This window comes from Astatotilapia calliptera, chromosome 15 (genome assembly GCF_900246225.1).
Source record: "Astatotilapia calliptera chromosome 15, fAstCal1.2, whole genome shotgun sequence".
NCBI classification, from domain to species: Eukaryota; Metazoa; Chordata; class Actinopteri; order Cichliformes; family Cichlidae; genus Astatotilapia; species Astatotilapia calliptera.
The window spans coordinates 29,703,590-29,728,185 of record NC_039316.1 but is presented as its reverse complement, the minus strand read 5'-3'; the positions used below and the strand labels follow the sequence as shown (position 1 = coordinate 29,728,185).

The following is a 24,596-nucleotide window of genomic DNA, read 5'->3' as shown; positions in this document are numbered from 1 at the left end:
AGCTGGAAAGTATTGCCACATTTTTATGTATTGATACAAGGGTTGTGAAGAAACAAGTGCCTCTGAGAGCCGACCCTTCCATTTCTGACAGTTAGCCTGCAGCTCCACATGTCACATATACCGCAGGTTAGCACGGAGAGAGCTTGATGCAAACATGTTCATATTTTCTCCAAATCTTGAGGGGGCAGGGTCCACTAAGCTTAACCCGCTCATTCTGAATTATGTGAACTCTTTAGGTTCCATTTACATAGGTGAGTTTAAGTTCATATGTCACAACTTTACAGAGAAAATAATATTAGAACCTTTTCAAAATAATCCTGAAATTAAAAATTTGACCCTCATTTGTTGAGGTCTCCAAAATGCTACACTTTCCTGTCTGCATTTCATTACCAGTCTCAAAAACTTGAAACGAGTCAAGTAGGGTTCCTTCTAACTTCAAGGCTACGAGTCAAAAGCAGCATCGTGAGAGTAATTACAGGTATTGATTCAAAGACCATACTAGCTTTCTGCTAATTACCTCTGATTGTTTTGCTTTCCACAATGTAAATGATTCATGAAATAGTCGAAACACTAAGCAGAAGCTTATTTTTATTGTCTCCTTTTACTTGCTGTGAGAAATGTCAGTTTTAACTTCCAAGCAAACCACAGAAGTTACAAGACTCAGAAGACTCATAACTCTGGAGTTACGGCTTATAAGGATGCATTATAAGACGAAGGGCTGCTCACCATCAATGCTAAGAAGACCCCAAAATTCATAACCTCTTTGCCTCTCTTTGGGATCAATTTACAGTCCCTCTGTTATTCTTATTGATACTGTTATTGTTCTGGCTTATGATGCATCTTTGTTTTTGTAGGTTTTTTTTATTTGTTTGTATAACTTTGCAGTCATTTTACCTCTTTGTGGTACAGTAGGTATTTCATTTTTCTTTGTAATCACTTTGTGCCTCCCGGTTTTGTGTCTCCTTGCCGGATTTACAGCGGGATTTGGCAGGTAGGAAAAACCCAAGGATCTGGCCCAGCAGTGCAGCGTGGAGAAAAGAATTACTTAGAAATGAGCCACATAATAACTTGTTTTGTGAGCTCGAGCAGATTTTTCTTTGTGTACAGGCTGTGATCAGCTGGTATGTGCTACCAGTCCAGTGTTCACTGCTTTTAACCAGCTGAATTCAACAAGATATAAGCAGATGTAGATTGACACAATTTATAGATTGATATAATATACAATTTCCAACCCCTAGAGACTATAAGGCTTGTACAGAAGGTACAATTTGGTTAGTGTAATGGTGGGAAATTATTTTCCCAAAAGGCCATACAAGAAACTAGGTCTGTTCTAGAGGCCTACACCGAGAAGCTGAAATCAATCCTGCTCAATATAAATTTTATCTCTTTATAATCTGCTACTGGCAAGAGTAGATCATACAATTAAGCAATAAAATTTGAAGTAGACATTTTATCAGTATTTAATTCATCACTATTCCCCCAAAACAACTGACATTTTGCACAATTTTGTTCGCAAAGATTTCTACCTTTTTACTAAGTACTATTTTATTCTGTTCATACTTGAATTACTTCATCTGCAGTTTCAGTTCTTTTTTCTTGTTCAGTGAGAGAAATTGAGTTTGTTGAGCTTGAAAAGAGTGTGTTAAAGTCAGGATCCACGTCTGAGGTACAAATGTAAAGGACAGTTACATTAATAGCAAATGCAAGATCTGACTTCCGTTCTGTATCTGAGAGCTCTGGAATGTCCTTACCTTTCTTCTCACAGAACTCTAACGTTTCTGATCTTAGGTCTCATACTCATTTTAGCACTTTGGCCAAGGTGAGCCAGCCGACAGCTATCTGACAGCGAGTGTCGCCATGTTCAGTGCATTAAACTCTCTATGAGTCCGTGGTCTCGCCCTAATGAAATTAAGAGGCTGTTTACAACATCAGCAACATGGTTAATTTGTAGCACTAACTTACACCTGCCAGTTTGTCCCACTTCAGCCCAAGTCCATCCAATCGTCCAGTTAACCCTGAACAAAACACTGCCTGTCGTAGTCACTTTCATTGAGTGCACTGCTGCCACCTACTCCATAATCTTTCTAGTGCTTTTGTTATCCCACATACATACTTTACACTAGTACACTGTAGTAGTATAAATGTTCTGCTATAAGAGCTAGCTTTGCTTTTTTTTTTTTATTTGGCAGATTTTTATGCTGGAGCCCTTCCTGATGTAATCCTCAGGGATATGTCTCCTCCTGGGATTAAACATGGGATAATTTGCTGGTTAGGCACTACACTAAAGAGCACCTTACATATAAATTGATGTCTGCTCCTCTTAATGTAACCTGACACATCACAACCAGCCCTGCTTGAGTCCTACTGTGGTGCTATACTGCACCACAGCACATTGCTGCAATCTAACCAGTTTATCCTGCACTAAACTGTACCAAACTCCCTTGTACAGTATTAGTGGGCAGTCGCTGAATAAAATAAGATACTCTGGCCGTTGTACTGCAATTTGTTTTGCAAGACATTTCACAGAAACATAATTAAGCTGCACATTATAGATCCAATATGTATTTTTTAAAACTCAGATGATTTAGCACATCATCTCTGAGATTTAAATTTCCAGTTTATGACATTTCACTTGCTAAATACTCCTTATATTTGATAATTACCTCTCATCTCCCTCTCATCCTCTCTTTCTTATGTATTTCTCAGTGTCACACATTAACCTTTTTTCTGTCCTTGGGAAATACAGAAACTGTCTATTACCTAGCAGACACATTTTGTGACAAACTTCATGAAAACTACACATGTGACTGGTGATATTGTTGACCTATTCAAACGTACTTGAAATTACTTGCCACTTAAAAAAATCTCCAGCTCTTTACAGCCAGCTAGATGCTGAAGTACCACAGTGTCAGCTTTATTTACATCTGCACTATGAACACATCACAGGGATGAAAGAGAAAAAAGGGACGTGTTCAAGGTACAAGGGCCCATGCAGTGTTATTACTTTCTGATTACTGAGCATTCGACAGTAATATACATTAACCTACAGACCAAGTGTTAGAAAGCTATTTCAGACCATTACGGCTTAACCACTGCTTCTTACTGTGCTAGCTGGTTAGCATGGCCTAGTAGCTCACTCTAAAACATAGTTTTCACATAACAACATGTGTTAATTCTTTATCATTTCAATTTTGGGTCGTTTTAGTTTTTCTTCGTCTTCTTCAACTGCTCCCCTTAGGGGTCATGAATCTTCTGCTTACATCTCACACTGTCTCACACATTCCATTCACACTTACCAACCCTCTGCATGTTCTCCTTCACTACATCTATGAACATCCTCTGAAGTCTTCCTCTTTTTCTCCTCCTTAATATCTACATTCTTTATCCACTATAATCACCAGCCCCTTTCACTCTTGCTGCTACTCTTCTATCATAAATCACCCTGACACTCATCTACACCCACTTTACACTTGCTGTACTCTCTTCCTCACTTGTCTTGTGTAGTTCTACTGAGTAGTAGTATTTTTGTCATACTATAGTCTTATTTCAAAATGGATACAATTCATTTTTCACCTCATAATTCTACACAATAGCCCAGAATAACAAAGTGCAAAAGGTTTGCAATTGATTCAGTAAAAGGACTAGATGTTACAATCCCTGATTGAGCTCAATGAATGAAAAAGTCAAATATTCTACATGTACCAAGATTACAGGTACAATTATTGTAACAACAACTAAATTGTTGTTGTGACTTATTTTCTGTTCAGTTCCCACCAGGGTCAGTGTTACAGAAGGGTCTTGGTGTTGCAGGCCTGTCCATAATGCTGCCACCTCAGCGCCCACAGCCTTCTACTGATACACTTCTACAACTGTATGTTAAATTGAGTCATATAGTTTAATTTAAAATAGCTGTTAAAAAAAAACAGTTTACAGGAACGCCTAACATTTTTTTTTATTTCTCTTAGTCATTCATTTGCTGTGTCCTTGTCTTCTGTGATCACATTCTATCCCTAATGTATGCAGACATTATGCGATGGCCATTTTGCTTATATTGGTAGATATTTGACTGACTTTCCACAGAGACCCAAAAAGGCTCTGGGTCTGTGCGTGGTTTGCTTGTTGAGTAATCCATCCATGTTATCGTGCCAGAGAGCCATTTGACTAAAACATGAAAAACTCTGCATGCAAGCTAAGCTTGTGCTCTGCCACCTTAACAGGAGTAAAAATAGGGATGTCTGTCAGGAAAGCAGAGTGTCCTACCTGCCCACATGGTCAGTCAAGAGAATCCTTCAGCAGGTAGCTAAGGAACAGCAATGACATGCCAGGACTGAGGCAATTGTGTCTTCACCGGGGATGCAAGTGGAACATCTGAAAGGACTTGTTTTCAGTAAATTCCCAAAAAAAGTCCATTCTTGTGGCCGTGGTGGTTCATAGACAGTGTCCTACACAAGAAGTAGTGAACTCTTAAAAAAGCTGACAGGCAATATTTTATATCGTGCAAGAAACACATTCTGGTTTTCATTAGGTTGTGTTGCTCTTGGGGGTTATGTCTTGATACTGCTTTCACAGCAATGTAAAAAAAACACAAAAAAAAAGTTTCTCCAAGGGTCTAACTACACAATAACAGGATGTTATTTGCAGAGATGATAAAAGTAAATTTTGTACTTAAGTAAGTAGTAGTAGTACAGATACCAGTGTTAAAAACTCCCTGTAAAAGTTAAGGAATTGATTCAACTTCTTCACTTAAGTAAAAGTGAAGAAGTACAGGGTCTGCAACGTACTTCAATTAAGAAAGTAAAAAGTAGCTCCTTGAAGAACATTTGTACCAGCTGTTTTTATGCAAAGCTAACTGAACCTTGTGCTATATTCATTTAATAATAAAATAATATTAGTAGACAGGAATACAAATGTAATTTTAGTCTAAATTTTAATTCCAATAAAGGTATTTAGCTTGAATTGGTTAAACAGAACATGAGCAGGGAAAAAGAAGGAAAATAAAATAATAGCTCTGTTTTCTGTTGCCCACATTGTAGTGGGTGGCTTTGCCTCTAAACATGAAAATGAGTAGGGAAGAGGGGGGGTTTGCAAACTAACCTGTTTACCCTGCACTAACCTGCAGATGATTTTCATGCAACCTTTAAATAACAATTAGTCTACCTCAGTTTGTTTTGCAGCAGTGTCACATGTACAGACCCATTATCAGATTTAAAAACATGAGGACTTACATTTCCAGCTTATCAAATCCCACTGAGCAGTCCATAACTTTAAATCTAACCTGTCTTCTTCCTCTCCTGTCCTGTCTTTCTTATCTTTCTCTAAATTAAGTTAGCTCTTTTTCTTTTCTCTCCCTGTGAAATACAGCAGCTGAACCTTTAGCTAGCAACACACTGTGAGACAAATGGCACACATGTTTCCTGATGTTTGTTGAGCTGATAGCTGAAATGTTGCATTTGAAATTACCTGCGACACCCTTAATAATCGCTCCTCTTCTGTAGAGCTAGCTAGATGGTGAAGTACCCCAACCACAGTTTAAGACTGGTACCTGCAGTTGTTCCGCTGTTGGGCCAAATAAAAATAAAGAAATAAATAAATAAATAAATAAAACACTGGCCCACACGTTTTTTGTTTTGTTTGTGTAACGCGCGGCGGACACTAAAGCGGTCGCGCCAGAATGTCACGCTAAAAAGAAAGATTCTTTAAAATACAAGGGGGAGCAAGCAAGTCAGATACCACGGGCACAGAGAGGAAGCAGGTCTGATCAGAAACAGTTTATTACTAGGCCAGGGAGCACAAATAAAACACCCTTAAAATGTACATAATAAAATGTTTGCTCTCTACTAAAAACAATTCTAAAACCCGTAAAACTACCATTTTCTACATTCACTAAACCCCCCCCCCCTTGCTATAATTAGGCCACATGTTCATTATGGGTCCATCAGCAGGCCAGGAATTCCTCCTTTAGAGCAGAGTCCACGCCAGCCCCGTCTTCAGCAGACAAGAAAGAGCCACCCATCTTCTTGTCCTTCCGCTGGCCCATCACTTCCCAGCCCGGCTTGCGTTCTGCACCCGAATCCATGATGTGACCACCGCCACAGCTCCCCTTGCGTCGGTGTCCTGCAACATAACAAATAGGGGCCAGAACAATGGTCCCAGAAGCGGCCCTGGCTCATGGCCATGGTGACCCTCTCCCAATCCAGCTGCACCCAGTAAACAACAGTAGAGACCCTACTCACAAATGCAGGCAGAGGTAAAACTCTGCCCTGCTGCCAATCACACGCGTTGTCTCTTACTGTTGCCGTTCCATGAGGTCAGGACTTGGTCGCCGCATCACACTGGCCATCTCGCATTAACCTTCCAGCCTCTCTCCTTCAGTGCTCAGCTAGCCTGTATTTAAAAGGTCTTTACACAGCTGATAGGCCACCTCTGGACACACCCCTGCCTCAGCAGGTGGTCCCTATCAGCTAATTTGTCCCATGTGCAGCCAGTCCACAGTGGATAAAAACCATGTCACATAAAACACTAAAAACCATGCAATAGAAACAGAATAAAACCATGCAAACAAAACAACACTCATAAATAAACACTAAAAATCAGAATAAAAACAATATACAAGATAAATACAAATTTCCACTGTGTGACATTTGTTTGTTTTTAGTTTCTTCTTTTGTTGGCTTTGCATCTTCCCTCTCTTTGTATGCGACATCCCCTGGTGAGTAATATGGGAATAGGCCTGGGTTTCATGTGTTATTGTTTCAAGTCAGTCACAAGCCTGTTTTGGAAATGTAAGAAGTAAAAAGCATATATATTTGTGTAAAAAATGTAGGGGGCAATAGTAAAAAGTAGTCAAAAAAATCAAATTCAAGTGAAGTACAGATACCTGAAAATGAGATCTAATTACAGTACAGTCTGGTTCTGACACTCTCAAATTCATTCCTGGCCCCTCAGTTAATTGTACACTAATAAAAAGTGAATGTCGCAGAGCCTTCAGCTATCAGACCGACTGTCCTCCACAGATCTGTGAGTTTGTTAGGGGTGAAACCTCACAGCATTTTTTCCCTGTTTTTTTAAAAGTAGTAGTTCAGAGTTTGGGTTGTGTGGGAAATACAACAGTGGAATGAGTTAATGGTGGAGTATTTCCCAGACATGAAAACTCACCCCAAAGACAACAAACAAATGAATTAGTTTGCTGGATTGAGAATTTGAGCATGTATTTCTGTTATAAGAGCATTAGCATTATAAGCATGAGCATTATAAAGAGCTAACATGTGGTAATCCAAGTCTTATTGCATTTATTGTGACTTCAGTTTACTTTTTACTTTATTAAAATGTATACAGCACTGTTATATGTAGTTTAATGTAACTGTTTGGTTTTGCAGACTCAGATGTTTTGTAAAATTATATCTACTCTTTTAAAGAAAAAAAAGGAAATGTGTCTTAGCAACTATGAAAAACTGAGACAAAATGCCCAGAACTCAGTTATAGGTCTCTTTTGGAGGAGCGCTTTAAAACTTACACAGCTCTGAATTTATATAAACTTTTACAGAGAGATCATTTTAGGTACTATAGCTTACATCTTAATTGGCTAATTTATTAACACAACCTCTGTTATCCCAGTGTTACTTAAGCAATATAAATGCAGAGTTTTTCCAACTAATGAGAGAAGTTGATCAGTTCTCCAAGATAAGAGTTTATTGATCACGGAGGAGGAAATCAATTGTTACAGGAGCACAGGGAACAGGCGAGAGGATGCACAAAGTTTTCTCCTTTAATTCCAATTTATCATTAGCAGGAGGTTTAATATCAACAGCCTGGTCTTTTTCTGCTGTACTGTAAAGAGTCACAAATAATAATGGTGTTTGCTAAGTGGGTAAATGTGGGAAGCGGAAGGTGTCAGAACACATTACTGAGAAGTATATGTAGAATACTTCATATGTAACAAACTTTCATCCATATTTTTTTCTGTAAACTTGTGCGACTCTTGGAAAATATTCTTTCACACGGAATCGGTGCTGTAAAATCAAGCCAAATTTGCATCATTAAAAGCAGCCCACTGCATTTTTTACCTTTTGGATATAGACCTTGAAACTTATTTGAGTAACTGGACTGGATTTCTCCACTGTGTTTGTACTGCCGGTACCTTTTGGATAATTTTTATTGGAATTATCTGACTAATAATATGGTTTGTTGTGTGATACAGAATGTCCTAGAAGTTTGTGCATCAGTTTTAATGAAATTTGAAATGAAATTATAGGCTTTTGTTATTCTGTTACTGCCATGGTTAGCAGGGCAAACTGTGTGGGAATTATTAAAGGACCCAAGATGCAGGCACTACTGATATGAGTGAGCTTTTATTGAGGAGGATGAAATACAACAAAAGGCAAGGGTGGCGAGAACAGAACTGACAAAACCTAAACTGGGAAACTAAGAATAAAACAAACCTGAAACCTTGAAACACAAACAGAGATGCAGGGAGATGAAGACAGATGAAGGGAACCACACAGACAAACCAGCAATGCACACCGGAAAACACAGGGCTTATATACACAAAGAGGCAATGAGAAACAGGAGGAGACCCAGCTGGGGAAAATTGGAGCTGATGAGACTGAGAGAAGTAAAACAGAATACAATAACCTGAGACACTGACCTTCAAAATAAAGCAGGAACTCTCACATTCAAAGAAACACAGACTTTACACGGAGGGAACACACAGGCAGGGATGACTAACACTAAACTGAGGAAGAACTGAACCCAAACCAACGAGCTAGAAACCACAACCAGAATATATTATAATAATAGAAAACACAAAACGCTGGGTCAAATGACCCAGGACCATGACAGTTACTTTGTAAATATGTGTATCTGCATCATGCCCACACTATTTCTGAATACACCTTGCCAGCCAAACTTAGCCAAAAAGTGAAATTGGTTCATTATTACATTCACAAGTTGTCATTTGAATAAAATGGTTCTATGTTTCTATGGTGAACATAAGTAAATGATCAACGATCTGCATAAAATTCAACAACTTAAAACTTGTTGCATTTAATCTTGTTGAGATGACACAATACAACCTTGCAAGAATGGCACAGAGACGCAGACTTCACCAGAGAATATACAGCTGACAGGAGAGACAGAGCAACCATTGAACACAGAGACAGAAACCAGAAGATTAAAAACTCTAACATTGAACCCAAAAGACTAGAGATGATAAATAATGACAAAATCAAAAATCAAAACACTAGGTCACTGACTCGAGACCGTGACAGCTTTTGATGTAATTGAACTCAACAAAATTAATTTTAAGACCATCAGTGATCAGAAAGCTCACAAGGTGCTCGCTGTAGCATACCTGATAATGTACCTGACATGTGAACATCTAATTGGTTGCCAAAAGAAAAAATGGTCCAATCAGGGGTCTTTGAAGAAAATCCACCTGAAACTACCTGGGTCCCTTGATACAAGGTTCTCTCATATACCCAAACAGCAAAAGCTGGTTCCCACATTTTGAACAACATATCAGCATAATTTATGTTGTTACAATGATACTTTGAACCAGCCAGGTGATGTTTCAATTTTTTCAGTAACACCAGTGGATATTTTGGTTGTAAGATCTGAGGTCATGGATTGAGATGGTCCAGGGGAAGCATATGCTAATACCCTAAAAACTATTTGATAGTAAAACCAAATTACTTTACTCTGGCGCTATGTTAGACTGGTGCACACCACAGCCACTGTGTGCCAGTGCAATACAGTGCGCTATTGTAAATTCACCATAGTACAAAAAGCTAAGCTTTGGATGGCATTTCACAATGTGTGTTTTGACTGATATTTACAGATATTTGTGTAAAGATTTAAGGAGTAAAAGTAGAAAGTTGTCTGAAAAATAAAGACTCAAAAAAAAATTAAAATTCTGTGTTACCGCGCCAGATCCGCGGCCCCAAACCGTAGTAAGGAAACCTCTGGCAGTTACTTGAAGGTTCCGTAACTGGCTCGTAGCCGGCAACCAGCTTACTATACAGGTCAACTCTGCTAGCAAAAAGATCAAAGGAGGCGTAGGAAACTGCTTCACCGAACTTTATTTCTTCTCCAAGGCACGAATGGCTGAAACCGTTTACTCACAGCGAGCATCGCCGACACAACTCTGGCTGTCGAGGGAGTTATTATATTCCTTTTATTTATTTTCTTTCCGTCTCTTCTGTAGCTAACCGTTACTTTTCCCCTTCTCCGCTCTCTTTCTACACACCTGCACCAGGCAGTCCCGCTACACACATCCCGAATACATTTCCCATCAGGCTTCACCCTTAAGGACTATGCCTGTAACACTACCCTCACTCTGGATGATAATTAAACCCTTAACATCATTCCAGCACATGAATCCCCCATTAACAAGGAAATATACAGCATTCTATGCGGGACAGCAGTCATGCCCACAGTCCATAAATGGCGATCCTTAGGAGGGAACAATCTTGAAGTAGACAACTGTCCATATCTTGCACACAAAAAAAACATAGAATGTACAGGGTTCACTTTGAGGAGGGTGCAAGTCAATGTCCATATCCCGTCCTTCACATATATAGTATTCACAAAGAAAGAAAAAAAAAAACACACACAACAGCATTTACATCGATCCCATGAGCTTTTAGAGGTGATGCCCATATTATTCAAGATGCGCTACGACATTAAGGCACTACAGCTGAACGTTTGCCCCTCTCTTATACCATTTGCCCCTATATCCAGCTTTACTTCATTAGTATAAACAGTTCAAACAATAACTTGAGCCCGTCGACAGCCATATTACCAGCAAACAGCAAGACAAACAAGCCCAACAGTACACGTAAGAATAGCCCCCTGTAACAACTCAATCTACAACAGTCATATCACTTAACATATGTAACATGAACAATTTTTTATTTTTTTTATGTTCGAACGACTAAGCAGGGCAGCGATCCGCCTACACCCTGACTCAGTTTGGACATACTAGCCTAGTGACTGACCCAGTCACCAAACATGTCCGACGCCCGCCGCAAACGCTGTGGTCTGGAACAGGGTGTGGACCTGAAGGAAGGCAAGGCAAGGCAAGGCAAATTTATTTGTATAGCACAATTCAACAACAAGGTGATTCAAAGTGCTTTACAGAGACATTAGAAACAAAAACAAATAAAAAGCATGATTTAAAATTGATTAAAACAAACAAACTAACTAACTAAACACACACATTTCACACCTGTTCGCGCGATCTGAACCCTTATCGTAAGGGGAGCTACCAGTCCTTCTGTGGACGAGCTACTTTCTATTTTAAATTCCCTGAATTTAAAATACTCTCTAGACCCAGTCTAGACCCAGTTGGGGAGCTACCCAGAGCTCTAATCCCACACCTGTTCGCGCGATCTGAACCCTTATCGTAAGGGGAGCTACCAGTCCTTCTGTGGACGAGCTACTTTCTATTTTAAATTCCCTGAATTTAAAATACTCTCTAGACCCAGTCTAGACCCAGCTGGGGAGCTACCCAGAGCTCTAAACCCACTTAACAAACAAACAAACAAACAAAACAGTATATAAAATCAAAACAGATAAAATCAGAACAGTAGATAAAATCAGTAGTTAATGTAAGTTTTGAAATTTAAGCTTAACAAACAAACAAAACAGTATATAAAATCAAAACAGATAAAATCAGAACAGTAGATAAGATCAGTAGTTAGTGTAAGTTTTGAAATTTAAGCTTAAAAGTGTGGATTTGGTGCTTTATTCAAATGCAGCTGAGAATAGGTGAGTCTTCAACCTGGATTTAAATAAACTGAGTGTTTCAGCTGATCTGAGGCTTTCTGGGAGTTTGTTCCAGATATAAGGAGCATAAAAGCTGAATGCAGCTTCTCTGTGTCTGGTTCTGACTCTGGGAACTGATAAAAGACCGGATCCAGATGACCTGAGGGATCTGGAAGGTTCATACTGGGTCAGGAGGTCACTGATGTATTTTGGTCCTAAACCATTCAGAGCTTTATAGGCCAGCATCAGAACTTTAAAGTCTATCCTCTGACGGACAGGCAGCCAGTGTAAAGACCTCAGAGCTGGACTGATGTGGTCCACTTTTTTGGTCTTAGTGAGGACTCAAGCAGCAGAGTTCTGAATGAGCTGTAGTTGTCTGACTGATTTTTTAGGTAGACCTGTAAAGATGCTGTTACAGTAATCAAGCCTACTAAAAATGAATGCATGGACTAGTTTTTCCAGGTCCTGTTGAGACATCAGATCTTTTATCCTTGAAATATTCTTGAGGTGATAGTAAGCTGATTTTGTTATTGTCTTAATGTGTTTTTCTAAGTTTAGGTCTGCATCCATCACTACACCCAAATTTCTCGCCTGGTTTGTGGTTTTTAGATGTATAGATTGAAGTTCTCTGGTGACCTGTAATCATTTTTCTTTGGCGCCAAAGACTATTACTTCAGTTTTGTTTTTGTTTAGTTGGAGAAAATTGTGGCACAACCAGTCATTAATTTCCTCAATGCATTTACCAAGAGCCTGTACAGGGCCTCGGTCTCCTGGTGACATTGTGATATATATTTGTGTGTCATCTGCATAGCTGTGGTAGTTTATTTTGTTGTTCTTTATAATCTGTGCCAGTGGGAGCATGTAAATGTTAAACAGAGAGGGGTCCCAAGATGGAACCTTGGGGAACTCCACATGTGATACTTGTCTGCTCGGATGTGAAGTTACCTATTGATACAAAGTATTTCCTGTTTTCTAAGTATGTTTTGAACCAGTTTAGTACAGTTCCTGAAAGACCTGCCCAGTTCTCCAGTCGTTTGAGTAATATGTTGTGGTCAACTGTATCAAATGCTGCACTGAGATCCAGTAAAACTAGGACTGACATTTTTCCACTGTCTGTGTTCAGACATATGTCATTAAACACTTTGGTCAGAGCGGTTTCAGTGCTGTGGTTCTGTCTGAAACCTGACTGGAAGGCATCGTAGCAGTTATTCTGTTTTAAGAAGTAATTGAGCTGTTGAGAAACTGCTTTTTCAATGATCTTACTTAAAAATGGGAGATTTGAGATCGGCCTGTAGTTTTTCATTTGTGTCTTGTCAAGATTGTCCTTTTTCAGTATAAGTTTGATTACAGCAGTTTTTAGTGATTCTGGAAACACACCTGACATTAAGGAAAAGTTGACGATCTGTAACAGGTCTGACTCTAAAGTCTTTGAGACCTTTTTGAAAAAACTTGTTGGCAGGACATCTAAACAGCAAGAGGAGGAGTTCAGTTGACCTAAGATGTCCTCCAGGTCTTTGCTGTTGATCGGGTGAAACTGTTTGATGATGTTTAAACAGTTTTTCGGTGGACACAGTACATATCCTGGATCTGCTGTTGATGTACCAACTGCTTGTCTAATCTTTTGGATTTTGTCTGTGAAGAATTTGGCAAAGTCATTGCAGGCCGTGGTTGAATGAAGTTCAGCTGCCACTGGCACAGGAGGATTTGTTAGCCTGTCAACTGTAGAAAATAAGACCCAAGCATTATGGCTGTTTTTAGTGATGATGTCAGAGAAGTAGGGCAGGGAAGGGTGATGTCCTGGTCCTTCAGCCTCATCCACGTAAGGCTGAACAGGGCTGGCTGGCAACCCGCTACCGTCTCCTAGAGCAGGTGGCGGAGAGCCAGTTCTCAGGGAAGCACCAGTATCTGGTTGATCTGCCCCGGATGGGGCCTCCCACAAGTCGAAGGGACCGAAATCGATGTCAGAATCGCTTTCGTCGAGCGCTGGAGGAGGCACCTCGATAGGTGCAGCCTGGTCGGAGTCTTGGAAGACCCAGCTGTTGCCCAGCGGCGTTCTTGAGTGATAAGGCTTGAGTCTGTCGTGATGAACCACTTTAGCCTTTGCTCTGGGCCCCTTTTTAATGCAGTAGACCACATCATCCAGCAGGCCCACTATGAAGTAGGGGCCCTCATAGGAAGGCAAAAACTGGCGAACCTTGTGCCGCACTCTCTTGGTCCCTTTGATCAGATGTCACACTGCAGCGCTGACTTGATACTGAACTTGACAGACATTCTTATCGTACTGTCTCTTAGCATGCTCAACAGATTTCCAAAGAGCCTCCCATGCCAGTTGGTGGGAAAGCTCCAGCTTTTCCCTGAGTTGCACCACATACTGTGGTGCAGTGCAGTTGGGGGTGTCGTCAACTGGCAAGAATAGCCGCGACCAGGTCAATAGGCTCGGTTATCTCTCGCCCCAGTAGCATCATGTTTGGGGTCCTGTGGAGCTGTGTTTAGTTGCCCGATAAGCCATGACAGCATATGGGATCATTATATCCCAGTCCCAGTGGCAGCGCTCCGCGGTGGTGGCTAAGGCCTTCTGAAGGGTAGCATTAAAATGCTCTACCTGGCCATCGGACTGTGGATGAAACGGCGTGATGCGCATCTTTTTGATTCCGAACAGTTCGCACATCCCCTGGAACACAGCTGACTCAAAGTTGGTGCCCTGGTCACTATGAAAAGACTGTGGGGCTCCATATCTACACACCCACTCCGCAACAACCTTTTCTGCCACCGTGGGTGCTTGTTCATCGGGGACTGGATGAGCCTCCACCCACTTGCTGAAATAGTCTTGTACCACCAATATGAACCGGTTATGCCTCTCTGTTTCGTTCAACGGTCCCATCAGATCGACTGCAATCCTCTCCATGGGGGCGCCAACACGTACCGCTGCCTGGGGGGTTTTTAGGGGCCAGGCCCTTTCAGCACAACCGGTGCAAGTGCGGCACCACAGGGTCGCATCATCTTTCATGTTATTCCAGTAGTACCTATTCTTCAGGCGTGCCAGGGTCCTTTCTGCCCCAAAGTGGCCGCCCACTGGGCCATCGTGCATCTGCTGCATTACGGAGTAACGATAGGCGTGAGGCAGAAGGATTTGGGGGAAAAACACATTACTTTCTGTACAGTGGAATTTCCTCACCAGTACTCCATCTTTTAGGTACAGTCTTTTCCACTGCGCCCAGTAGGCTTTGGTTGTGAGTGTAGCAGGTTGAAAAAGCTACATGTTTATTTTTGTAAGAAAACCAATTACCCCCTTATTTTTTGTTTATTATTGTGACTTATTTTGACATTGTTATGTGTTGCGAGACCATGGTTATATTTCATTATGCCAGTAGATGGTGCTCTTGCACTGCTGTGGAACTACCAGAGAGACTCTAGCTATAGGGCCTGTGCATGCATAGCTCAGAAATAAATGAACTCCGGCCTGAGCAAGACGCTAACTTCAGTGTCCTCTCTATTAATCCACAGTTTGCTCATATTTGGCTACGCAGTGCTCTCCAGCCTGTGTGCTGCTTGCTGCCGGTCCAGATTCCCATAGGTCTGGTGCCGGTAACATGGGCTGCATGCTGCTACATCGGCCCAGACTGGCCGACCTCCCCCTTTTTCCTTCCATTCCCAAACTGGGCATATATCCACGTCGTTCTTTTGGCTAGCCACGAGCTAGTGTGATGTGACTCATCCACCCGGTTGATATTTGGGCGGCTGTCGTGGCTACTACCGGAACAACAGTCCACTGCTGCTACGGGTGCACACTCTGGTCCTGGTACCCAGCTTTTCCCATTGTTACCATCAGGCCCCACTACCCCCACTGGGGGCTGCCCTGGGGGGGTTATGCTGGTACAATAGTCCTCTAAGTTACACTGCACACCTTTATGCTCGAACTGGCCGCTGTTGATGGTGGGCTCTGGAAGTGTGCACAGGCATGAAGCGCGGCAGGGTCTCCTGGAAAGTGCATCCGCATTCTGGTGGTTTTTCCCAGGTCGGTGCAGCACCTGGAAGTTATACTCTGCCAGCTTCTCCAACCAGCGGGCCAGCTGGCCCTCGGGCTCCCTTAGCCTTGTCAGCCAGCAGAGGTTGCTATGGTCAGTCCGGACAGTGAACGGCCTACCCAGCAGGTACTGTCTGAAGTAGGAAGTGAACGCCACAACCGCCAGAAGCTCTCGTCTGGTCGTACAATAGTTTTGTTCGGTAGCTGACAGCCGCCTGCTCCCATAAGCCAAGACCCGCTCTTCGCCCCATTGCACTTGGGAGAGAATTGCTCTGATCCCACAATCGCTGGCATCAGTGTCAAGGAACAAGTCACCCTGGTCCAGTGGGTAACCCAGGACAGGGGCTGCTGTAAGTCGTTTTTTTTAATTCCTGGAATGCTTACTGGCACTCAGCAGTCCAGTTAAAACGGGCATACTTCTTAGTGAGTTCGTGGAGGGGTTTGGTTATTGTGGCAAAGTCCTCCACGAAGCGGCGGTAGTATGAGGCTAAGCCAACAAACTGACGCACTTCTGTGATGGTCTGCGGTGTAGGCCAGTCCGTCACCTGCTGAACTTTCTGGGGATCTGTGGAAATACCTCCAGCAGAGATGATATAGCCCAGATAGGCCACCTGCTCCCGAAACAGGCAGCATTTAGATGGCTTCAGATTTAGGTTGGCTCGACGCAATCTGATGAACACTTGCTCGAGCCGCTCCAGCATCTGGGTGCTATCCTGTCCCAGGACAATGATGTCATCTAGGTACACTAAGCACGTCTCCCACTGCAGCCCAGCCAGGACTCTGTCCATAAGCCTTTGGAATGTGGCCGGTGCATTGCACAGTCCAAACGGCATCACATTCCACTCGAACAATCCCTTACGGGTACAAAATGCAATTGGAGCAGCCCAGCTGCTATTGCTAGGTTGAGCTAGCCCAGCCTCCAGGCTATGCTGTACTTGCTGGTCGGCCGCTATTTGTTTGTCCCCTGCCATCCTGCGCGGCGGGTGCTTAACTGGTGGCCCTGGCGTGGTCAGGATGTCATGCTGGACAACACCAGTGCGACCAAGGTCATTTGGGCCAGTGGAGAAGACATCACCATAGGACCGCAGCAGGCCTACCAGTTTGCAGCGGGAAACATGAGTCAAACCGGGGCTGCTCTCAGCATAAAGGGCCTGCAAATGGCTTGGCACAGAAGCAGGGGGAGTACCATTAAGCTTGAGGGCTGCCAAGACCCTTGGTGGGTAATTCGCCAACCCCTTCAGGACTTGCACAGGCTGAAGAACCCCAGCCACGGCAACCCACTTTAAAGTAACAGCTGCAGCCCCAGGATTAAAGACTCTGATCAGGATGCTAGAGGGTTTACGAGGTTGTACAACTGCGTGAGCCACCAGCACTTGGTGCTTCTCCACAAAGCCCTTTGTGGGGCTTAGCATCATGTCTCTATGAGCGGCACAACGGAAGCTGGAAAACCCCGGGACCACATACTCGCCTGGTTCCAAAACCGTAGTGCGTGCCACCCTAACAACAAGCACCTGGGGTTGAGGGCACAAGCCAAAGCATGGTATCTTTTCATCAAACAGGGTTATCTCTTGGTGGCCGTAGTCTAAGCAAGTGCACGATTGTTGCAGGAAAGGGTGCCCCAGGATAACTTCAGTGCCCTCAGCCATGTCGGCCAAAAGAAAGTCTACATTTTTAACACCGCTCCCCACATGTACAGGCAGGATGACCTCACCCAGGACGGCCAATCCCTCTGGACCAATGCCTTGTACAGTCTGAGCAATGGATGCCTACACCTGGGGTCTTGACTCCGCGGGGATGGTGTTAAAATAGTGGAGGGGCAGCACATGCCGCCGTGCACCAGAATCCAGTAAGGCCCGTATTTCCCGTCCCTGTATTACTATCTGGACACACATCACATCTTGGCCTCCATTATGGAACACTGTGCCTGGGTCAGGGGCTGGGCCTCTAGCAGCTTTTACAGGCTTCTGGGCAGGTGAGCGAGGAGAGGGGCAGTTCCTCTGTAGATGTCCTATGCCGGAGCAGTTATGGCAAACAGCCTCCTTCCTGCTTGACTTGTTAAATGTGCTCCAGCTTTGGCGCCCACGCTGGATAGGTCTTTGAGCTCTTTCTGGTGGTTCATAGCTTAGCATATGAACATTCTCCCGTAATGCAGCTGTTCGGGCCCCCTGTGCTGCAGAGACTCGTGCCCCTGGCTGCATAAGCTGCGTGACTGCCCTGGCGGCCCTTTTCGTTGGCTCGAACCTGTGGGCGATTTCATAGGCTCTTGCCTATAAAACACACCGCCCGGGCAACAAAGGAGTGGCTCCGTCAGAAGCATTTGAAAGTCCTGGAGTGGCCTAGCCAGTCTCCAGACCTCAACCCCATAGAAAATCTGTGGCGGGAGTTGAAAGTCCGTGTTGCTCGGCGACAGCCCCAAAACATCACTGCTCTCGAGAAGATCTGCATGGAGGAATGGGCCAAAATACCAGCTACTGTGTGTGCAAACCTGGTAAAGACCTATAGTAAACGTTTGACCTCTGTTATTGCCAACAAAGGTTATGTTACAAAGTATTGAGTTGTATTTTTGTTATTGACCAAATACTTATTTTCCACCCTGATTTACCAATAAATTCTTTACAAATCCTACCATGTGGATTCATGGATTTTTTTTTCACATTCTGTCTCTCACAGTTGAAGTGTACCTCTGGTGCAAATTACTGACCTCTGTCATCATTTTAAGTGGGGGAACTTGCACAATCGGTGGCTGACTAAATACTTTTTTGCCCCACTGTATTTACCTTTTCATACCTCATGTGTTAATACACCAACATTAATCATTAATGTTGGTGTATTAAACTCTGTCTCTCCTTCATAGTGTGACTTGTCTCCCTCTCCCCTCACCCCTGATCAGTCGTGGCAGATGGCTGCCCCTGCCTGAGCCTGCTGGATTTTTTCCTTCCCACTGTTGGCAAGTGCTTATTCAGAGTAATAACAATAATAATAACTTAGATTTGTATAGTGCCTTTCAAGAAACGTGGGAACGCTTTACAAAAGGCTATTGTTTGATTGGTGGGTCTCATATCATGAGGTCTTTACATTACAATATAAAGCATCTTGAGGCGACTGTTGTTGTGAATTAGTCCTATATAAATCAACTGAACTAAACTGAACTGAATTAAATGAATTCATAAATGCAAACAGATATGATGTGGCAGTATGTTGATGAGTGTGTACTGCTGAGAGCAACAAATAGCAGATGGACTACATCATATTACTGCTGTCTCGCCGTGGCTAGAGGGCTACTGAGTGTGAGTGGTCTCTTGCCTCGTCCCTGTCTTTAAAGCAGCCATTTCAAAAGTAACACGACTGCAAGTTTAATAAAAAATATAATTTCTTCTGTTAAAGAAAGTTTCTTCCATCTGAGGGCCGTTGAGAAGATTAAGAACGTGCTCTCAACTGCTGACTTTGAGAAAGTAATTCATGTCTTCACTTCATCCATACTTGATCATAACTAGCTTTTAATTTGGAATCAGCAAAACTCTGCTTTTTCATCTACAAGACTCCAGCAGCTCGACTCCTGACAGGCTTGCTTTTTTATACTGGTTTCCACTACATTTTGGAATAGATTTTAAGATTTTATTGATTGTTTTTAAGTCACTAAATGGATCTTGGTTTGACTTGACAGGTTCGTTGCACACAATCACAATAATGTTGGTTGTGTCACAGTGTTTTGTCTGGTGTCACTGTAGCATTATGGGAAAGATTTGTACTTTCAGAAAGAAGACATTGTTTACTTTGACTTCACTTTTTCCTCATATTTCCATTTCTTCTGTTAGAAGATTTAAGGTGTTTTTTGTATGTCATGTGGGTGAAAATTCAATATAAAGGTATATGTGAATCAGATTGTAACCCTATACATGGTTCATCCTGCTGCATCAGTGTGGACAGACATAAACTCTTCTGATACAGACAGCTGTCACATTCTTCTAGTTCCCCTCTTACAGATTGGTAGTGTCACTTTCACTTGCTGCTGGCGCTGCCTCTCTGTCTGAGTTGCAGATTGAAATACTGTTAAATTAGGTAGGCGTGAAGTAAAATAGCTGTGTTTATATATGCTGTGACCTTAGCACACCTTTTTATATTGCAATCAGTGAAATCAGCCAAAGGGTAAAAGTACTCTGAAGCTTCTTTAAAAAAAAAAAAAAAAAAAAAAAAAAACCTGACCTAACTAAGGCTCTTAGCTCTGGGGTATCAAACATTTTGCACTGCTGTCTTTTGAAGTGGGCATGAAAGGACTGAACTTTAACTTGACTAACAACTAAGCCTTTCATGAAAACACTTTGAAATGAACACTTAAAATTATTTGTTTTTTCTACTTGTTTCTTTCTGCATCTTTAAAACGCAAATGAAAGCAGTTTGAACCTGTTCTGCAACAGACTCACTTTTTGGCCTGAATAAATAAGACTCCCCTGCATGTGGCCACCACAACCAACTGCTATAATCACTGTCGACACCACCCACATCCTTGAGGAATTAGAGAGTCAGACGAGGAGTGAGGTGTCAACACCACTGGGAGGCAGGGAGAAGTCAGAGAAGGCACCTGGAGCTGTTGGTGTCAGTACCAGACCTCATGCTGGCGTTGCTTCTGTATCTGCTGTATTTTTAGTCTGAAAAGACTGGGCGCAACAGTGAGTCATATTTGGGTTGGCTGAACTTTCAGAACTTGGCTGAACAACAACATTAAATATGTGCATTTAGGTGCACTTTCTAGTTGAGTGTTTAGGATTTAGCGGGCTCTATTAACAGAAATGGAATATAATAGCCAAAATTATGTTTTCATTCGTGTATGAAAACATGATTCGTGTTTTTGTTGCAATGAGCAATTTATATCAAATCCTGCCATCTATAGAAGACATTTTCTTACTAAACTGAAAGGAAAGTCCAAATATCTAAAGTCTAAAGGCTCATACTCTGCACTAAAATTGGTCCTTTGCAACATTAACCACATTAAATAATGAGGTAGTTTCCACATTTGAAAAGAGGTATTCTTTCCTATGGCTAGCTCTACTTATTGGGGAAAAACAAAGAAAAGCATATTTATTTTGTAAATTATGGACTGGAGTCAAAAAGGAAAATACAAAAGTGTATAATTTACTGTATGATTAACAAGTCAGTAGCAAATTAGAATGCAGTGTTGATTTATTCTTCAGTCCAATCCACCCCTTGCTCATTATATTGTTTAAAACACTTGAGGCTTCATATTTTGACTTCACTGAGTAATGACTTAAATAGTAATAGTATTGAGTCATGTTGTGTGCTTCTGGTGTGCCTTCCTTGTGATTGATAAGTCACTACCATGCCTTGTTCTCGTTGTAAGACGCTCTTGTCTAGTTTTAAAGCACCAATAGGCCATGAGTGGAAATGTTCAGCTCAAGGCTTCACAATGGGACAAATCACTGGGAGATTCTAAGGATGCTATGTCTGCCTTTCATAGAAGGTCAGAGCTTTTTCTGCAATACTTGGGTGCCCAATCTAAAGGATTACAATCTCTACATGATTAGTTGCCTGAAAAGCCAAACACAAGCTCTACAGAAGGTTTTTGTGTTGTTTCTTCTATACATTTGTAAAAGGATGGTGAGATGGGGCATATTCATCTGGTTGCAATCTGCAAATCATTGCAAGTTGCCACTAACTATCCCATATGGCTTCTTGAAAGAGAAACTATGGTTTATTTAGTGTTGGATAACAACTTGGTTATTATCTTTATGGTTTCTGGCTGAAAAGCAGCCTTTTGTTACCCTCAGTGTCAACATGAAAGCAGCTTCACCCTAAATACCTAGAGTATGGGGACTGATCACTTACCAATATATCCTAATGTAACCACCAAAAAATATGAGAGGAAGTTCTTGAATAGCCAAACCGTATGTGGCTGTGGTTCAGGAGGTAGAACACGCAATCTCACAATTCAGACGCCCTCTATAGAAAATAGCAGAGCAGGCTGTACCTGCTGCAGAGACTCAGGTTTATTGGAGTGAAGGGCCACTCCTGAAGGCCTTCTATGACTCGTGGTGGCTTCAGACATCTTTTACGGTGTGGTCTGCTGGGACGGCAGCATGTCTGCTGGGGACAGGAAGAGACTGAATAGGCTGATCCGCAGGGCCAGCTCTGTTCTAGGGTGCACTCTGGACCCAGTGGAGGTGGTGAGTGACAGGAGAATGATGGCTAAGCTGTCATCCCTGTTGGACAACATCTCCCACCCCATGCAGGAGACTCTGACAGCACTGAGCAGCTCCTTCAGTGGAAGGCTGCGGCACCCACAATGAGGGACTGAGAGATTTGCAGGTCTTTCCTCCCCACTGCTGTCAGACTCCACAACATGGTCTCTGCAGATGACCACACACATGCAGACAGAAACACGCACACACATCGCATACACAATTGTAACTTTCGCCCTGATGTGCAGTAGTACCAAGTGCAATTTTTCCTACTATAACAAAGCATTTTATCCTATTTTATCTTATCCTATTCTATTGTGTTTTTCTTAATTTTTTCTGCTCTTAACTTGTACTCACGTGTACAAGTTAAGAGTTATAAATGTTTATCTTATCTTATCTTACCAATCAAAAGGCTGTGGTTTGATCCTGTGTCTTCACAAGTAGAAGGTTGATTTTGTTAATGGACCTGTGTGTAAGGTGTGTAACCCCAACTAATCAAAAACCTCTCAAAGTTAGAAGACAGACAGATGAAAAAGGAAAGGAAAAACCTGAAGCCTTGTGAAGTGTTTGCAGTGGCTCTGTTATGCTGCGGGCAGCACTTTGATAGCATTAATTTGGACCTACTTGTTTCTTTTGAGTGAAGGGTCACTGCACCTGAAATGCACCTGAAATAAGAGAAAGATGACTTTATTTAATGTGATGACTGGGTAGTGTAGTCACCTGGTTATTTTAGCATATGAGATCTTGTCCATGTGGTGAAAAAACTATTTAATATAACACTCACAACTGCATAAGAAGACAAAGAGCGTTAGCGTTAACTAAACATCTCACTTTCCTTCAGGAACATCTTCAAAGCAAATTTTCCACACAATCAGCTGTAGAGTATCTTAAGTTCACCTGTTTAAAGACATAGGAAAGAAATGTTTGCTGCTGTGAGGAAAAGCGTGATTACTCAGACCCCGGCTTGATTACAATTCAAAGAGGCAGTCTGTGGAAATTTGACCTACATTTTGTCAGGGAAACTCTGCTTTGAAGTTTGAAATGAGATTGGGGAAGCTTCAGTCATTCTTTTAGAAAAAGGCATCGTATACAACGTGTTTTGTTGTTTGTTTGTTTTTTTTATTCTTAATATCAAAGCTTTTGAAGACTCAATTAGCCACATCTCTGGTCTTGTCATAAAGCTGCTTCAGTCTTAGTTTAATAGATAGTCACAGAGAGTAGAAGCGTAGATGGGGCTGTGATATAAGCAGGCTCTTCGAATCTTTTCACACAGCAGCATATTTCAGGTATATGACATGTTTGTAAAGCATTACAGTTCTGTGAGTGAGATCATTCAGAACCCCAGTGCCATTTCACAGCAACACAAACCATGCAGCATCTGGTTACTGGGTGCATGCATAATTTCAGTCTTTTTCAGAGAACGCTCCGGTTTCCCTGCTGTATATCAGACAGATACATTTCACAGGATAGCAGAAAGAAAGATTTGTCCAATCAACTGATAAATCTTCAAACTTCAAAGTAAATCAAAAACTCCAATAGATGTGAATCCGCATCCACAGACCTAGAAAGGGCCTATTGTGAAATTATAACAGCCAATATTTTCAGAAAAAGCATAACAAGTCTCTACAGTGAAGTCAGTGCTCAACAGGCAAACTCTGAAAAAAGCATTTTAAACTAGGGAAGTTGTTAGTTAATGTTTTTCCAGTTTACATTTGTATTAATGCAAATTGCATTATGTTTAGATACATTTAAATATGACAAAAACAGAGAGTACCAGTCAAACACTGTAGCTCAGGAGGTCATTTGCTAATTGGAAGGTTGTGGTCCGATCTCTGACTGCTCCAGTCTGTATATCAAAGTATCCTCTGCAAGATATTGTCCATTTAAGTAAATAATGCATTCATCGGAGTGTGAATGTTAGGTGTAGAAAGTGCCGTTTTTTTGGGAAACTGCACAAACTAGTAAAGCAGATTTTATTTGCTTGTGTTAATTTTCATTCAATTCAATTCAATAAAACTTTATTGATACCGAAGGTTGACCCCCGAAGGGTTAAGGCAACTGACCTTTTACCAGCGCCATCTTACTCTTCCAACCATACATACATTACAAAACATCACATGGGGAAGACAGGTCAGAGAGGTATAACAGTAGAAAATGCACAACATGAGGAAAGACGAGGAGAAAAAAGAACTCCCCCCAGACGGAGCTCCAACAAGGAGATCAGTTTGAGAACAGAAAAAAAACACCTCAGCTCATAGCACATGAATCATCACATCTCACAACATAGAACACATAAGCTTCGAAGGCATTTGGAGGGGCTGGGGGGTGAGTGTGGGTCTGTGTCAGTGTACATGCGTATGTGTGGGTGTGAGTGTGTGTTTGTGTTCCGTGTTCAGCCGAGAGAAAGTGTTCCTTCACTCGGTTAGGCAAAAGTCAACAATCTTCGGTCGACTTTGAGGAGGGAGAAAGTCACAACACAGTCTTGTTATCTAAGGGAGAATTGTTATTCTCGTCAGCTTTTGCCTTGAGCAACCAGCTGGTACCAGGGGGCCGTATGAGATGAAGATGGTAGTTGTTTTGGTTAGTGCAAACAAACTGCATCCAATTTTACAGTA

The 24,596-nt window shown here is 42.0% G+C and overlaps 1 long non-coding RNA gene across 1 annotated transcript; it reads right to left on the bottom strand.

Moving 5' to 3' along the window:
- Window positions 1-10,026: 10,026 nt before the first annotated feature.
- On the bottom strand, window positions 10,027-22,868 carry LOC113006659 (uncharacterized). The gene is made up of 4 exons (XR_003269791.1): window positions 22,766-22,868; window positions 22,606-22,646; window positions 21,771-21,883; window positions 10,027-11,055 (listed from the first exon to the last, which is right to left on the bottom strand). It is a non-coding gene; the product is annotated as an uncharacterized LOC113006659 (long non-coding RNA).
- Between the last annotated feature and the right edge of the window lie 1,728 nt (window positions 22,869-24,596).